At 40.0% G+C, this 5,000-nt stretch overlaps 1 protein-coding gene across 1 annotated transcript in view; it reads left to right on the top strand.

Annotated features, from left to right (window-relative positions):
* Positions 1 to 280, top strand: part of LOC138057940 (TNF receptor-associated factor 5-like) — a 6,698-nt gene extending 6,418 nt beyond the window's left edge. The window contains exon 5 of the mRNA XM_068903842.1: positions 1 to 280. This exon is cut by the window's left edge and continues 930 nt beyond it. The gene's annotated coding sequence lies outside the window, so the exon portion shown is untranslated.
* Positions 281 to 5,000: the final 4,720 nt, after the last annotated feature.

Genomic DNA, 5,000 nt, shown 5'->3' with positions numbered 1-5,000 from the left:
TTGTATTTATTCTGATCATTAAGATCGTGTTGTAGTTTCTAGGTAGAATGGTAGAAGCACTTTATTTGATGGTTATTGTTGAGAAAAGAAAATTCCAAAGGATGAAACAGGTTGTAGTAGTAGAAAATAAACTGATTTTTAAGTACACAAATGGTACAACTCGAGAATGAATATAATAATTATCTTTTTATTCTTTACTTTAGTAACATTTGGACAAACAATTTGTTAGTTAGTTGCTGAAAATAAGAGTATTTGAAATAAACCATTCCACTCCAAATGAAATAAGAATTCATTGCCCCCTGCCTCATGTACATCCCCCAAATACATAACAATTTTGTCTTCAAAGTTAAGAAAGTTTAAAGCCAGAGTTTGTGGACAACATCTATATTTTCGTAAGACTGCAACTAAATAATATTCTTGATATTTACATTACCATTTACGGTGAAATAAAAACCAAAATTAACCTCCCTTCACAAACGAGTCTGGTTTTCACGAACGAGTCACGTTTTGCGAACGAGTCACGTTTTGCGAACGAGTCTCATTTTCCGAACGAGTCTCGTTTATCGAACAAATAGCGGTCCCGAACGAGTCTTTCCAAACCAGTCTTTTCCGACGGGTCTTTTAAACGAGTCTAATTTTAAGAACGAGGCTCGTGTTTTTAAACCAGTCACGTCTTCGTGCAAGATTGAGTGCCTATTTCATCGAGACGATTTTTATCGAGGCTTTATAGACTGGTTTACCAAAAACCGTGAGTGATCCGATACTTTTATAATTGCGCAACACCAATTTTGGCGTGATATTGTCCCCGCGACGTGTCCCATGAAGTTCAACTTGTTCAACCCTAATGCATGTGGCCTCAGTGTGTACTACACACCATTTTGTCAGGGGAACCCAACGAGAATATAGTTCAAAACCACTTAAACCTAGCATTGTTAAACGTATTTTAGTATTTAAACGGTAGATATAGGCATATTTTTATCCCCTACAAATTGTTCATCTGTTCGGGTTCCCTAGCTGAAAGTCTAGTGATCCGAAAATTATAGGGATCAAAACTTACCTTTCGAAAATTTCAGCCAGAAAAAAGGCTCCCGAAAATTCTAGGTGACCTTTTTAGGCTAAAAATCCATTAAAAATGGGCGATTATACCATGTTTTAGATGTTGGAAGATCCCAGGACAGGCAGGCAAGCAAGGAATTTTACAACAAATGTTCCGAAAATGCTAGATCTCAAATCGTCTTACGAACAGATATTTTCCGAAAATTGTTTTTGTCACTGCAACATGTCGCCTCCACATGATCCCTCTTGTCTGTCCACCTTTACATTGTGAAATGTTTCGTGCAACGTATCTTGCAATGTTTTGGCGACATTATGGCGGGACAAGCTGCAGGAAGCATTTCACATTGTAACATACCCTGCAATGGCCAAAATCGTTGCGAGACAAGTTGCAAGAGCCGTTGCTGAAAGAACAATTAACTTCTACTTTTCGTGCAACTTGTCCCAACAGTAAATAATTTGTATTGTTCTCATGTAAAGACCCCCGAAGAAAAAGCGTATTTCATTATGGGATGAGATGAGGGAAGTGATAGCGAATTTGAGGTACTGTCCACCGTTTGTTTTATTAACCAAGTCAACTTCCAACACTAAACTAGCGACTTTTTATCAGGAATAGTGACTTTACTTCCCTGCTCAAGTTTAAAACGTCTTAATATAAAACCTTATGAAATCACTTAGTTTCCGTTTTTTTCAATGTGCCCGGTCTTCTGTGCTTGATACTGAATCTGTGGAAACAAAGGTGCGTTCTGTTAATATCTGCATTAATTACGACGTTTATCTTAAAATACTCAGGTGGACGAAAGCTTAACAACGAAGCTCACTGCTAATGTGTTTTGAAACCTTTATCGAAATAATAATGAACAAATAGTCATCTCACGTAGTTTAGTTTCAGGGAAATTTGGCAGAACATATCGTTCGCCAGCGCTCTCTATTCAATTGACGTCCGATAAATCAATTTACTTCTTAAAGCAGATTTTGGAATACTGTACCAAGTCCAACCAATTAATTTAACTCTGAGCTGTTGTAGACATCTGGGCACGCGATTATTCCATTCAATAGTGGGAATTTCCTTTTTGGGGAAAATTTGTTCCGGAAAGAGAATATTTTTTTCAGAGCGAATAATAATACGTTTGACTCTTTCTAAAAGGATGTGGGAACTCCCCAGCTGTATGCCGGTTATTCAGGGAGTTATTTTCTTGTTTGGATCGAGAGCACAGCGGATTCACATTCTCACCTATGCAACTGGTGTTCTTTGTTTTATTTCTTGGATCTGCTTCGCACTCAAAGCTTCGTTGTAGACTTGCATCTGAGCGATTCTGCCCTTATAGTACCTTCCATCACCAATCTTTACTCCCATGCTGACGCTGTCTTGTGTTGCCAGATTAATACCAGCTTTGATGTTTAATGTACGTACCACCTGTGCGTTGAGCCATAGCTTTGCCGAGCCGTTGCTGACATCATAAGACGCACCAACCAAGTGCCATGTATTTCTAGGAAGTGGTCCACCAGACAACTCTTCTGTGAATTTATAACTACGTCGGGTAAAGCGGGCAAAAAGTGTGTTATTGCCGTAGTCCCAAAGATGAACTCCCCAAGCTCCACTCCTCTCATAGTTGAAAAGAGGTCCTGCTTCACCAGTAGGGTATATCCAGCATAGCATCGTCATTGAACCACCATTGACATCTAAAGGTCCCCCGTCACTGTTGGGGAATTCGATGAAACTATTTGGAGTTCCCGAAAATTCATAAGAGCCAGCATCCTTGCCGTCAGGCCCCTGAGATAATGTAACGCCCGTGGGGTTCCCTGGCATTGATCTGTTGTTTATTTCCTTGGTACCATATGCGCCATTGAGAGGAAAGAAGGCAATTGGATCTGGAACTTACGAAAGAAGGAAAATAATTTGGTACAATAGACTTGAAGGGTTATTGTTATTGGAGCGCAAGTTAGTGTGACGTCACTTTTTTGCAACTTCGGCGTTTGCAGGACATAAAAAGACGTCTGATCTCTTGATTATTTTTGGAGACCACGTTGTACGCGGATGAAAATCAAATAGATATCATTGGGATATTTAGTGGCCTAGATAAGAGAGCCTCCAAAAGCAACCGTGAAATATCCTGATATCATCTTTGTTCTGATGGAGGAAGCGGATGCGTATCGAGATGCTCGTATCGAGCAAATGAAATGCCACTTAAGAAAGAAATTTTGATTAGCCTGCGTAGAAGGTTGGGTTCTTCCTTTCCCCTGGGAAAACCGCTCGAGTTCTCTTGCGTTCCGCAACAACAGAATCGCCAGCTACGCAGGCCATGTTGATAAACTAAATTCTCACAAAAAGTTTGTTAACAAACCTGTGGTCTCTTGTGGACGACCTGCTGTTGTGGTGGAAAAAAAATGAAATGAAAATGTTAGTTGAGTCTCGGCAACTCTCGCGTCCTGTGCTTCATGTTTGGAGTCAGTTCCTCCCGCTAAGCTTAATTTGTGAGTTTTTTGGGGAGAAAAGGGTCACCCATTCACATGCTGTTACAACGCTGTCAAGAAACAAATCTGCGCGTTGTTGCTGTTTTGTCTGATGTGAAGGGAGTACTCAATGGAACCGCTCCTCAGGCTGAAATCCTGCTGGCTGGCAACTTGATTGGGGAACTAAAATCCAGGATAGAAATTTACCCCAGACGCTTCTCTTGCTGTGATTTTTGTTTAAATGTTGTTGCTGGCTGGAAACAACAATTAATACTTCCTATCTGGCTTCCCGTTTGTTTTGACAATTTTTTGTTGCTAATTTTGTTGTCGGCCTTTTTTGGCTGGTACTTGCGTGACGAAGAAGGCGTGTGCAGATTGTAAAACTGTGGGTTAATGATTAAAATTTTGCCAGCTCAAAAGAAATTGAAACGTTTTCGTCCTTTTGTTCTGCTGTCACTTTTAGAGCTAAAACAGATTGGTTCTTTTATGTTGCGCTCGATTTTAACTTAGCATTAAACAGTTTCGGCATCTCGTTCTTGTTTGATGGTCGCCGACATCACTCGCTACTTTTTTGGGGCATTTTATCTACTGTGTCGAGTCTGTCGAACATTGATTATTTCTTGGTAAGTGGTCTATCTACATCTTTTTTTTTTTTTTTTTGCTTTCAACTGAGTTCCCTTTGTAAAGGCTTTGCTAATTTACTGCCCTTTTTTGTTCTTTATGCATGTTCAACTCTGTTTACAGCTACAGTAACTGCATCTACAACGAGTAAGAGCACCTATTTACTTCACCAAATACGTGAATTTCTATAATCCGCACCAAACCTCTTGGAGTTGTCCTCGCTTCAAAACCAGCGGAAAAAATTGAACAATCTAGCAGAAATTGACTTGAACGATAGAATACAATAAAGTCTCACAATATTAGTGCTTCATTCGTATATGTTCGTTTTTATTGGTTTTCCGTTATCACTTCATTCTGAGGATTTGAGTGAAGCCTAAACGTTCACCGAAACAAAGGGCTAAAGTACTAGAAACATTTTGATTCCGGTTTGATTAAATTGTTGAATACGCTTCTACCTGCGTTCAAAGTAGCAGCTACTTTATGATTTTCATGTTTAGCGTTTCCATTCTGTAATCAAAAGCCGTGCAAATATCAAAGAAATGCCGAGCTCTTTCGTCTGTGCCAGGTCTGAAAATCCATCACTGTTTGACAGGAAATATGCATTTTGGTGGTACCGAACGCCAACAAAAATTTGTGGAACTCCCGTGGAAAAAGACTTTCTCTCTTTCGCACAAGCTGAGATGTACGACGTTACCCAGTAAAAGTTCCCGCTATTTATGGTTCCCATCCTGAAACTCTTGAAGGACAGCCGTCGTAGGTATTCCTCCATGAGTTTATCTGTCACAGCAGTAATAATTCAATAGACTTTTGTCACCCGGCGGCCATGCCGGTCAAAGACAATAGAGTTCCTCCCGGGCCCCTAGTTGATGTGT

Source organism: Montipora capricornis, chromosome 7 (assembly GCF_036669925.1).
Source record: "Montipora capricornis isolate CH-2021 chromosome 7, ASM3666992v2, whole genome shotgun sequence".
NCBI classification, from domain to species: Eukaryota; Metazoa; Cnidaria; class Anthozoa; order Scleractinia; family Acroporidae; genus Montipora; species Montipora capricornis.
The sequence above is the reverse complement of the archived record's forward strand: the minus strand, read 5'-3'. Positions and strand labels throughout refer to the sequence as shown.